A 13,728-nucleotide genomic window follows, 5' to 3' on the forward strand; every position below is an offset into this window, starting at 1 on the left:
ACAGCCTTGTATGTATTCCTCTTAAATTGATTCTCTGAGATAATGGATGAGAAAGTAAATCATCTGTAGTTTTTATACAGATTGTCAGATTCCCTTACATAACAGTTGTACCATTTTGTACTTCTACCAGTAAAATATAAGAGTTTTTCCACAAGTCCATAGAGGTATTACGAAGACTTGGGGTTTTGCCAATCTAAAAATTGACCAGTAAATCTCACTGCATCACTGCAGTTTTTGTTTTGTTTTGTTTTTTGACAGGATCTTTCTCTGTTGCCCAGCCTGGAGTGAGGTGGTGCAATCATAGCTCACTGTTGCCTCAAACTCCTGGGCTCAAGTGATCCTCCTGTCTCAGCTTCTCAAGTAGCTGGGACTACAGGCATGTAAAACCATTTCTGGCTAATTTTTAAAATTTTTTGTAGAGATGGGGATCTCTCTATATTGCCAAGGCTGTTCTCGAACTCCTGACGTCAAGGGATCCTCCTGCCTTGGCCTCTCAGTGTGCTGGGATTATAGACAAGAACCACCTCACTTGGCTTCACTGCAGTTTTTTGGTTTTTGTCTTTCCTCAGTGCAGTTTTGATTAACATTTTCTCACAATGAATGGGTAGCGTAGTACAAGGAGAAGGAAGATGAATCAAAGGAGTTTTCTTTAGGTTGTTTGCTTTTTTTTGTTTCTTAAAGATTAAAAAAACAACATATTTTTATGCTGATAGAAATGATTCAACAGGGAAAACTGGAAATGCAGGAGAGAATGGAGATTGCTAGAGGAACACTGTTAAGTAGATAAGGAGATTGATGCTAAAGCACAAATGGAAGAGTTGGCTTTATAGAAGAGCATGGACAGTTCATCTGTAGTAAGATGGCAGAGCATATGGGAATTCACATGGGGAGGCTGCTAGAGGAATGCTAGCGAAAGTCTTGATTGCTTCTATTTTTTTTTTTTAAATTATTATTATACTTTGAGTTCTAGGGTACATGTGCATAATGTGCAGGTTTGTTACATATGTATACTTGTGCCATGTTGGTGTGCTGCAGCCATCAACTCATCAGCACCCATCAACTCGTCATTTACATCAGGTATAACTCCCAATGCAATCCCTCCCCCCTCCCCCCTCCCCATGATAGGCCCCGGTGTGTGATGTTCCCCTTCCCGAGTCCAAGTGATCTCATTGTTCAGTTCCCACCTATGAGTGAGAACATGCGGTGTTTGGTTTTCTGTTCTTGTGATACTTTGCTAAGAATGATGGTTTCCAGCTGCATCCATGTCCCTACAAAGGACACAAACTCATCCTTTTTGATGGCTGCATAGTATTCCACGGTGTATATGTGCCACATTTTCTTAATCCAGTCTGTCACTGATGGACATTTGGATTGATTCCAAGTCTTTGCTATTGTGAATAGTGCCGCAATAAACATACGTGTACATGTGTCTTTATAGCAGCATGATTTATAATCCTTTGGGTATATACCCAGTAATGGGATGGCTGGGTCATATCGTACGTCTAGTTCTAGATCCTTGAGGAATCGCCATACTGTTTTCCATAATGGTTGAACTAGTTTACAATCCTACCAACAGTGTAAAAGTGTTCCTGTTTCTCCACATCCTCTCCAGCACCTGTTGTTTCCTGACTTTTTAATGATCGCCATTCTAACTGGTGTGAGATGGTATCTCATTGTGGTTTTGATTTGCATTTCTCTGATGGCCAGTGATGATGAGCATTTTCTCATGTGTCTGTTGGCTGTATGAATGTCTTCTTTTGAGAAATGTCTGTTCATATCCTTTGCCCACTTTTTGATGGGGTTGTTTGTTTTTTTCTTGTAAATTTGTTTGAGTTCTTTGTAGGTTCTGGATATTAGCCCTTTGTCAGATGAGTAGATTGCAAAAATGTTCTCCCATTCTGTAGGTTGCCTGTTCACTCTGATGGTAGTTTCTTTTGCTGTGCAGAAGCTCTTTAGTTTAATGAGATCCCATTTGTCAATTTTGGCTTTTGTTGCCGTTGCTTTTGGTGTTTTAGACATGAAGTCTTTGCCCATGCCTATGTCCTGAATGGTACTACCTAGGTTTTCCTCTAGGATTTTTATGGTATTAGGTCTAACATTTAAGTCTCTAATCCATCTTGAATTAATTTTCATATAAGGAGTAAGGAAAGGATCCAGTTTCAGCTTTCTACTTATGGCTAGCCAATTTTCCCAGCACCATTTATTAAACAGGGAATCCTTTCCCCATTTCTTGTTTCTCTCAGGTTTGTCAAAGATCAGATGGCTGTAGATGTGTGGTATTATTTCTGAGGACTCGGTTCTGCTCCATTGGTCTATATCTCTGTTTTGGTACCAGTACCATGCTGTTTTGGTTACTGTAGCCTTGTAGTATAGTTTGAAGTCAGGTAGCGTGATGCCTCCAGCTTTGTTCTTTTGACTTCTGTGACACAAGAAGCAAGATCTCAGTAATAATAATCATCTTTCCTATTTCCTTCTGTTAAGAGGTTCAGAGCTAATCTTCTGGGCCACTTCTATCAACACTGAATTCTTGCCATGCGCTTTTGTTGTTGTTTCATTTTGTTTCATCACTACAGCTTCATCTTATTTTCTTGCCTTTATTTACTCGGCTCGTATTTTTTTTCACCTTTATTTTTCAATGCTATAAACTGTCTCAAATCCTCTTTAGAAATCAGTCAGATATATGTAATAAAAGTGGGTACCCTTCTTACAATCGCACAACACTTTAATATATCCCTTAAATTGCTTCCTAAGTTATTTCTCAATTACAGATTAGAAAAGTTGTTCCACTTTTCAAATATGTTCATGGCTCTCAATTTTTAAACATTCAAATTTTAAAATAACGACATTCAGGGCTCACTTTGACCTGCCTCTATTTCCATTCTGCAAGCAGGTTTTTAAGTTTTCTTCTGTCATCGTTCCTTCCCTTATCACAACCTAAACACTCAGCACATCTAGATAATTTTCTGTTGGCAAAATACATCCTTTTCTTTCTCAGCTTTTCGTGAGCTTTCTTTCCACCAAGAATATTCTTTCTTTGTCTCTGGCCATTATTGATAGGCCAGAGATGATGTTTCCCCTTATATATGCTATATAAATACTTCCAAACAAGTTAAAGCATTATCTCATATATGATACAGTTATATTCCTGCATCACACTTCAATAGTATCTCTGATGATGTAGTTAACTAATATTATCTTGTTGTATAGTTAGATGAGTCCTTGTTTGTCTTCCTTGAGGGGAACAGCTTTTTGTTTTAGTGTCCCTCTTAGCAAGTAACACAGAACTTTACATAGTAGATATTCAATACATGTCTGCTGAATTAAATTAAATGTGCAAGAAGTTCAAGACAGGCTAGTGCAGACTATTTTTATCATATTTCTCTCTAAGTTCCTTTCCAAAGAGTCTTAAATGTAAATACCTTTTCAAAGAGCCTCTTATATGAAAAACATTTTTCATAGCTTTAGCATAAAGGACTAATTGAATGCTCTATTAATTTTGGTTTATGACTCTTTGAGATGTGGCCCATGCTTTAAGATTCTTTATTATATTTACTTCTCAATATGCCAAAGTGAGTTACTATATGTTAATAATTTTTATACATGACTATAATAAAACATTCTTAAAACTAGGTTATAAAATTGTACATTTGCTGATCACCTATGTATATCGTATAATGGTTAGTCGTATGTGTCAACCTGACTGGACCAAAGGATGCCCAGATATTTGGTCAAATCTCATTCTGCGTGTTTCTGTGGAAGTGTTTTTGGGTGAAATTAACATTTACATCAGTAGACTGAGGAAAGCAGACTGCCCTCCCTATCACGGGCGGGCCCTTTCCAGTCAGTTGAAGGCTTGAAAAGAACAGAAAGGTTAACTCTCCTCTGAGTAAGAGAATTCTTTCTGCCTAACTGCCCTAGAACCGGGATATCAGCATTTTCCTCCTTTGGACTCAAACTGAAACCCTCTTGGGTCTTGAGCCTGCCAGTCTTTGAACTAGAACTACACCAGCAATTCTACTGTTTCTCTGACCTTCAGACTCAGACTTGAACTACACCATTGGCTCTCCTGAATCTCCAGTTTACAAACTCATCCTGAGGATCTTGGAGCTTGTGAGCCTTCATAATTGCATGAGCCAACCCTTTATAATAAATCTCTCTATATATACAAATACACACACACACACACACACACACACACACCCCATTGGTTCTGTTTCTCTGCAGAACCTTGACTAATACATATAGGTATGAAATACCTCTATAGAAAAAATAAAATATGCAAAATTATAATTGCTACTTTACTAAGATGATATTTTATATGGGTTCCACACTTTTAGTAACATTTTAAATCATAATTAAAAATACATTGTTGAGTTGTTAGATAACTCCAGGTATGTCAGATCTTTGTTAAAATAACCTGATAATACCACCTGGTATCTAATATTTAGAAAAATATTTCTTAAAGAATACAAAGAAAAATGCTTTTACATCTATTCCAAACAGTCGGTACAGGGTCAGTGAATGATGCTTCCATATACATTATTCATAAATTAAAAGAGTTTTTACTGTTGATGCAGCCTGAAAAGACACAGGGATAAAGATCACTGATACAAAGATGTAACTAAATTAATTCAGTAGCACTGACATCACTGACAGTGCTTAGTTCATCTGGTTAATAAACAGCAGCAGTAGATGGGTTACAGACTGCATATATGTATATTGTATAGAAAGGAGGAAGGTCACATACAGGAAGGATTACTCAAAAACAGGCAAGTATTTGATATACATATTTTCCTTTGTTTTTTATATAATGAGAAAAAAGGGGAATCCACAATCCAGCTGACAAATATCTTCTACTAAAGATATCAACAAGTCCAGGGCCAAAAAAGAATTAGGCAGTATAAGTTTAAAAAAGTTTTGATCTGCTTCTCACTTGTATTGCTTATTTAGCTTCTCAGGGAATTTGTGGTTTCGTGACCTTTGTTGGTCCATCTGTACCTTACAGACAGCACAGAGATGCTCTATTTCCCTTCCTTAGTATAGCAGTATAGCAGGCCAGGACACAGTCCTATAGAGGTGGGTGCCTTTGATAGTGATGATTTGTATATACAGGATTCAGTGAAAAGATGGAAGAGCTGATTCTAGATGACATGCATGTAAAGAAGAGCTAGACAACTACCCATTCAGTCAACATTTTTTCTGAAAGTCACTAAACTAGGGAGTGTGATAAGATACAAATATTTCATCCTGGTATCTATAACATCACTATCATAAGCTAATATATATTATTATATGTATTAAAATATAAACAGCTAGCATGCACATAATGCTTACTGTGTGCCAAGCTTACATTACATATTTCTTTTTCTTTCCTTTCTTCTTTTTTTTAGACAGAGTCTTACTCTGCCGCCCAGGCTGGAGTGCAGTGGCACGATATTGGCTCACTGCAACCTTCACCTCCTGGGTTCAAGTGATTCTCCCTGCCTCAGCCTCTTGAGTAGCTGGGATTACAGGCACCTACCACCATGCACAGCTAATTTTTGTATTTTTAGTAGAGATAGGGTTTCGCCATGTTGGCCAGGCTGGTCTTGAACTCCTGACCTCAGGTGATCTGCCTTCCTTGGTCTCCCAAAGTGCTGGAATTACAGGTGTGAGCCACCACGCCCGGCCTACATTATATACATTAGCTCATTCAATCTTGCAGAGGGAAGGTAACTTGCCCAGGGTCACACAGCTATTTAATTGACAGAGGCAAAATTCTAACTCTGGCTTCAGTTTCTTACCCTCAGCACTACTGATGTTCGGGACTGGATAATTCTTTGCAGTGGGGAGCTGCCCTGTAAATTGTAGGATATTGAGCAGGATCCATGGCTTCTACCCATTAGATGCCAATAGTACTATCTACTCCTACCCTCTCAGTTATGACAACCAAAATTGTCTCCAGATATTGCCAAATGTTCCATAGAAGAGAAAACTGCCTCTGGCTGAAAACTAATAATTTAATCTATATATCCTTTTCCAGAATTAGAACTCTAACAGGAGAGAGATATAAATATATATGTATGCACCTATGTATTAAACAAAGTAGTAGTAAATTTGTGCTAAGGAAACTCAAGGAGACAAGAAAAGGTTCCTTTTGACTACAGAGGAATTAGAAGAAACTTAAAGTAGAGAGGAGTTAAGCTGAGACTTGGAACATAGATTATGTGTCCCTCTCTTTGTTCTTAATATTCTGTATACATCTCTTATCATTGTGTATATTCCCTGCATATCATCATCATCATCACCATCACCACCATTTCTTTGTCTCTCAGCCTCCTGGCCCTTTGAGAGTAAGGTCTACTCCTTATTCATCTTTGTATCTCCTTGACCTCTTATAGTGTTGGACATATTATAAGTCCTCAGGAGATGCTCACTGAAAGAATGGATGGTACATAGGATGTGGAAACATGAAAACAGGGAAGAAAGGCATTGCCATGCAAAGAAGTGAATCCCAGAAGCACAAGATCTGCCTAAAAACCACTGGCTACAGCTTGTGCATCTACAAAGAGGAGTGAGAAGGTAGTTGGGACCAGACTCTGGAGAGATTTTCATGTTTGGTTAAGGAATCTGTACTTCATTGGGCAAAAAAGGAGCAACACAATGAAGGTTTTGGAGGGGAAAAATCCCTCATGATCAGGGGTATGACATGATCAGGGGTATTAATCTGACAGTGGCAAAGAGAACAGTCAAGAAGCAGGAATAAGAGTTAGGAGACATGACAAAAGTCCAAGAGAAGAGAAATGAGAACTTCACCATAGTGCCAGCAATAGGGCTGAAGAGGAAAGAACTGGAATGGCTAAACTTAGAAAGCAGACTTGAGAAATTTCAGGCAATTAAGTACATATATGAAAAGGGAGGAACCAGAGATAGGGATACAAAGAAAATGTGACATAGAAAGATGAGAGTCAAGGAGGCTCATTAATATAACTCTTGTAGGATAGAAATACATTTCTGTCTGCACAGTTATAATATACTGGAATATAAACTCCATGCACAGCGGGATTTTGTCCCGTTCACCACTGTATCCCTAGACCTAGCACAGCATTTGACATACAATAGTGATAGTCACTATTTCTTGGATGCTTACTACATGCTGGGTACTGTCCCAAGCACTTTGTAAGTATTACCTTATCTCATTTTCTAACAACCCTACAAGGTAAGTATTATTATTAACACCATAGACATAAGGCACGTGAGGCATGGAGAGGTTAAGCAAATTGCCTGAGTTCATATATCCCTTAGGTGACAAAGCCAGAATTCAACCCAGAGTCCACACATGATAAATATTTGTTGAAATATAAAATGGGATAATAAAATTATCATCATTGGGAAGGCTAACAGAATACTTTCTACCTCTTGATCCATTCTCTAAAGAGGAGATGAAAAGCCTTCAAAGATTTGCCTCACTGACCACAAGAGACAGGCTGGGTGAGACACTGCAGTCTGAGGTGCAGATACCTCTCATCCAGCCATCTCTGGATCTCTGTGAAGAAATATGAGCTGCTTTACATGTGCTACATAGCTCCTTTTAGCAACACACCCCTGGGACTGTGTGGCAACAAATCATAGATACCTCTGGGTTAAAAAATTTTTACTCATTACCAAATATGGCATAGAGGAACTGTTCTCAAACTATGTTATGCATCAGAATCACCTGAAGGGCCTGATAAAACACAGGTGGCTGCGTCATACCTCCAGGATGTCTGATTCAGTAGGTCTGGAGTAGAGCCTGAGAACTTGCTTTTCTAAAAAATTCCCAGGTGATAGTGATGCTGATTGGAAGGAGCAGACTTTGAGGACCACTAGTAGAGAGGATAGGGGATACAATAATGAGGACAAACAGGGTCCCTTCCATATCAAATCTTCACTGCTGTATACAAGATAAGATAATGTGACATATGAGAAGTACACAGAGAGAACAATAGAGCATAAGAGAAAGCTTCACATCTACAGTAAAAGTTAGCCGGACGGTGAGGGGATGAATCGAGAGTCAAAATAGCATCAGTCTGGGTGAAAAGAATTTTCGAAGCTGAAAAAAGAGAATGCACAAAGGTTGAGAAGAAAGAAAGTATGTAGCATATCTCAGACACTGAAGTAAATTCAGAATGACTGAAGCACAGAGCTTGACACAAAGACGGCTCAGACAAGGCCAATACAGTACGACCTTGAAGGCCGTGCTCAGGAGTCAAGAGTTCATTCACGGGACATGGAGAATCTGAATAATTTTAAACAGGAATAGAACAAGATCATACATGGGCTTTCAAAACTGCACTGACTGCACTTTAAAGAATGGACTAGCCATGGGCAAGACTGGAGTTGGGAGATTATGAGAAGTGTTTGCAGCACTGGTCATTTGTGATGGACTGAACTGAGGTGGAAGCAGTGAAATCTAATATATGTAGACATATATGAGATATACTAAAAAGGTAGACTCAAAAGAAATTAATCATAGGATTTAGGAAATGGGGCCAGAGGTGAATGACAAATTAAGAATGACACCTTAGATTTTTCCTTGGAAATTGGGGAAATGATGGTCCATTCATTTATAGGAAACACAATGGAAGGGAGAAAAGTTTCAGGGTATGAGAAGAAACAATGAGTTTAATTTCAGATCTATTGAGTCTCAGATGCCTGTGGCACATTCCAGTGAAGATATCTAATAAGTAGCTTTACATAAAAGTCAAGAGCATGGTGCTAGAGATATATACATTTGGGATCTGTCAGCAAATAGTCAATGATTTTTTTAGCCCTTTAGAAAGAAGCAAGAATAAAAGTTACGATCCCTCTATCCAGAAGAATATATGAAGACACATTTTTTTGGTATGCATACAATTTTTAAACTTTTAATGGCCTCTTGAACTTATTCCTTTGACCTCTGAGGGGATGGTGGAACTTAGGTTAAGATCTGATATATAAAGCAATTGTACAAATTTACTTAGTCATGACTCTTTTCTTTCAATATTTCCTAAAAGTCACCTCCAAAATTATTTTTAAAGCTCAAAACAGCAGGTTGTTATTTTCTTATTTTAAAATTAACCCTTTTCCCACAACATATTACCTTCCACATTTCGTCACACTTTACATACTGAGTGTGATGGTTAGTTTCTAAGATATAATAGCTTAATAATATATCTGACAACTTATTTAACTCTAGGCTACTTACTATAGGACTAGGAACACCAGTATCATATATTGCAAACCAAAACATGTTCTAGTGCTTTAGAGGAGACCCACCAACTGCAGAATGGCCACAGGGATCTGCTGAAATAGAATTATTTTAGGATCCATTTTGGTGCCCTAAATCTTCTCTCATCGGGCTAAATTTCCATCTTAAGAGTTATTCCTTTAAGTTAAGATGATATAGACTTAAAGACTAATAAGATGGAAATGTGTTATCTGAATAGAGCAAAACATTAAGCCATTAACACTACAATAACATGACCAGAAATTAGTTTTTTAGCTAGTGGAACATAGTATGGTGAAGTGACATTTAAAGACCTAACTTTCTATGAGGCTTTTGCACCTATTAAAACTCTAGGATTTGGTGTCATCTTTTATTGTGGTTAAAAAAAAAAAAAAAACAAAACCCACACAAGATTAAATTTACCAGCCAGGCATGGTGGCTCACACTTGTAATCCCAGCACTGTGGGAAGCTGAGGCAGATGGATCACGAGGTCAAACGATCGAGACCATCCTGGCCAACGTGGTGAGACCCTGTCTCTACTAAAAATACAAAACTTAGCTGGGCATGGTGGCATGCGCCTGTAGTCCTAGCTACTTGGGAGGCTGATGCAGGAGAACTGCTTGAACTTGGGAGGTGGAGGTTGCAGTGAGCTGAGATTGTGCCACTGCACTCCAGCCTGGTGATACAGCTAGACTCCGTCTCAAAAAAAAAAAAAAAAAGATTAAATTTACCATCTAAGTATATATTTTAGTTGCGTTAAGCATATTTACACTGTTGTGCAACAATCTCTGGAACTTTTTCACCTTGTAAAACTAAAACTCTATACTCATTAAACACTAATTCTTCCCTCTACCCTCTCTGCCCAGTCCTTGGCAATCACCTTTCACCTTTTTGTTTCTATGATTTTGACTACCTTAGATACTTCATATGAGTGGAATCACATAGTATTTGTTAAGATTGGCTTATTTCACTTAGCATAACGTCTTCCAGGTTCATCCATGTTGTAGCACGTGACAAGACTGCCTTTTACTTAAGCCTGCATGATATTCATTGTATGTATATTCCACAGTTTTTTTAATCCACTCATCTGCCAATGAACATTTGGGTTGCTTCCAGCTTTTGGCTATTGTGAATAACACTGCTATGAACATGGGTGTGCAAATATCTCTTTGAGTTCCTGCTGTGAATTGTTTTGGATATATATACTCAGAAGTGAAGTTGCTGGACCATATGGTAACTCTATTTTTAATTTTTTAAGAAACCTTTATACTGCTTTCCATAGTGACTGTACAATTTCACATTCTCACCAACAACACACAAGGGTTCCAATTTCTCTGCATCCTCAGCAACAGTTGTTATGTCCTGTTCTTTTGATAGTAGCCATCCTAATGGATGTGAGATGGTACCTCTACAACCCCAATATTTAACATTTTCAATTTAATTATATGATTACATGTTGAACTCTGTCACTAGACAATCCTAGAGTGTCTTCTTCAGTGGCACAGGGTCCTGGTATACAACAAACATTTGTCAAATTTATGAATGAATGAAAACAGGACAGAGAATGGATTAACAAGATTTAACACAAAGTATGTACGGTAAAGTGTGATTAAGGGCATTTGGTTGTTTTTTGGTCAAGTTCGGTTGAGGCTTCTGCTAAGCTTGGGTAAGTAGATTTACTGTTATTGTCCTTCTAAAGATGATCCTTGATTTTCAAAAAGCACAGAGAGCAATAATTCTTGATATTTAGACTACAAATTAGTGGCAATAAACAAGATTAATTTATCAGAGACACAGTACAAATCTCTGGTGCACATCAATATTTTTGAACAGAAAGCACAACAGGAACTTGATTCAAGTTCCATTCCATCAAACCGATTTCAAAAGAATTGTCAAATAAATACACCTTCTGCCAAGCAAGCAGGAAGTAGAAAATTACCCAATAAAAGGGAAAAGCCAGAGGATAAAAAGCTTACTGTGGCCTGTATAAACCTGTCTACTCATTTAAAGGGATGTTATCTTGAAAAGTAAAGTTTTAAGGTAAATAAATGAAAATGCCTATTTACATAGTTGATATAGTAAGAGAGTTTTTTCATACAAATGTGTACAGTTTACAAAACACTTTTAAGTGTAAGTCCCTCTGAATGAAGAGAACATTTGCATGTATCAAGAGTGCTAGGCACTGAGCATTATAAAAATATTTATATGTCATCAACTGCAAACATTTATTGAGTGCTAGTTAATAGCATATTCTTAACTCATGAAAGTCATTAAGTACAGCTACTTTCCTCGTTTTCAAAATGCCCTTGCCATTTTAAAACCAGAATACTGTGCTAGAATATATGGCTACTCTTCTGACCTTTGCTTCCTGTTATGAATAGGATCAAGAAACTTGATTTTCTTTGTATTTAAAATTACACTTAAGATTTTGAGGCATGGGGAAGCTAGAAGTTCCAATTAGACAGACTAAGAAATCAACTTTAACATGATAATGGCAACAATCCCACACCCATTTCATCCCCAACATTGCTTCTAAACACTTGGTAAAATAATAGAGTGGCTTTAGTCATTTTCCCAAACATGTGGTCTAACAGCTATTCCTAAACATAGGGTTAACTTGTTTGGGGGTCTAGACATCACAAGGCAAATTGGGAAACCTCTCAGAAAATCAGAAAAGCACTTGTGCATCTCAAATTTCTACTAAGCACTTTTTAAAATTGTACTGTGGATTTTAAATGCTTACAGAAAGAATTCATAATACCTATGCACACATACCGTACCTATTTCCAATGTTCTAATCCCTCTTTTAAAAGATTATTAAATGAATCATACAGGGTACAGAATGACTGCATCCTGTTTAAATAATAAAAATGAGTAACTCTATATATACTATCCAGCTTAATAAAACATTACTGCTACACTTGAATACTTTCATGATACATAACAATGACCAAGACCATATCTACTCTGCAATATACAAAAAGTTCTTTTCAAATACTTCATCTTATGTAATGGGAAATTTTTTAGTCTAATGCCTTAAGCATTACCCCTACCTCATAGCTACCATCTCCTTTCAATGCTTGCTTGTACCTCTCAAAATTCTTAAGTAGCTCATGGAATATCAAAGGTAGATAAACTGAAATCAGAATTCACTCTACCAATTCTTGTCAGTCTTTTTTCAGATACATAATTGATGGCTCAAATCAAGATGCCTTCCTTTAGCTTAGTCATCATGCACACACTCACATACATTCAATCTCTGAAAAGAAAAATAGGATTGTCGGTAGAAAGAAATTGGTAGAATTCCTTTAGATGGCAATTAGACAATGTATATTGAAGTTTAACATGTGTATATTTTTGATTTAATGATTTTATTAGGAAATTACTAGGTTAATTTTTACACTTACATGGAATGATATATAGGAAAGAATGTTCATAGCCAATTCTGAATTATCTGGAGTACCCCATAGCGCTAAATTACCCACAGCCTGCTATATAATACAATTACCCAATGTCTGCTATAAAACACAATATATATGCCTAAATTTTTTTCATAACTTTGACAATAAAATTAGGTCTTAGTCTGAAGTCAGTTATATCACTATAGTCATACTGGATACTTCTATTATAAACCTTTACTTCTTCATTATGCCATCAAAAAAATCATTATGCCATTTTCAGTTCTTTTCCACAGAGTATCAAAACTCCCTGGCCAGGCACAGTGGCTCACACCTATAATCCCAGCACTTTGGGAGGCCGAGGCAGGCAGATCACTTGAAGTCAGGAGTGTAAGATCAGCCTGGTCAACATGGTGAGACCCTGTCTCTACTAAAAATACAAAAATTAGCCAGGTGTGCTGGTATGTGCCTGTAATCCCACCTACTTGGGAGTCTGAGGCAGGAGAATTGCTTAAAACCAGGAGGCGGAGGTTGCAGTGAGCCAAGATTACGCCACTGCACTCTGACCTGGGCAAAGAAGCGACACTCCATCTCAAAACAAAACAAAACAAAACAAAACAACTTCCCAATTAGAGTCTCACAAAATCTTCCTTCTCCCATAGTTATCTACTTTTGTCAAATTTAACCTCCAAAATCACAAATTACATCAGTCATGCTCCTAAAAATATGATAGATCCCCACGGCCTAAGAAGAAAGCCTCAAGTCCTGGCATTCAAAAATCGCCCTCCTTCTAACCTAGAATCTTTCTTCCTTCCTTTACCCACATCCCTCTAGGTAGTAATGTTCTAGCCTAGCCAGTCTAACCAACCATTCCCCAATCACAGTGGACAATTTCTTACCTCTTGTCATTATCCATACCAATTACTCTGAGTAGAACGCCCTTTCTACCTATTTTTATTTATCTGAAGTCTATTCATTCTTCATAGCCTAACACAAATGCTACCCCTTCTCTGTGATATCATTCTACACTAAAAATTAATTGCTCATCTTGTACATTCTCAAAATACTATCACACTCCATAGCATTTATTTCATCCTGCCACA

The 13,728-nt window shown here is 37.4% G+C and overlaps 1 protein-coding gene across 9 annotated transcripts in view; it reads right to left on the reverse strand.

Annotated features, from left to right (window-relative positions):
- The window catches only part of PTPN13 (protein tyrosine phosphatase non-receptor type 13), a 223,872-nt gene that overhangs the window by 137,927 nt on the left and 72,217 nt on the right, over positions 1–13,728 (reverse strand). The window lies entirely within an intron of this gene.

This window comes from Macaca thibetana, chromosome 5, assembly GCF_024542745.1.
Source record: "Macaca thibetana thibetana isolate TM-01 chromosome 5, ASM2454274v1, whole genome shotgun sequence".
NCBI classification, from domain to species: Eukaryota; Metazoa; Chordata; class Mammalia; order Primates; family Cercopithecidae; genus Macaca; species Macaca thibetana.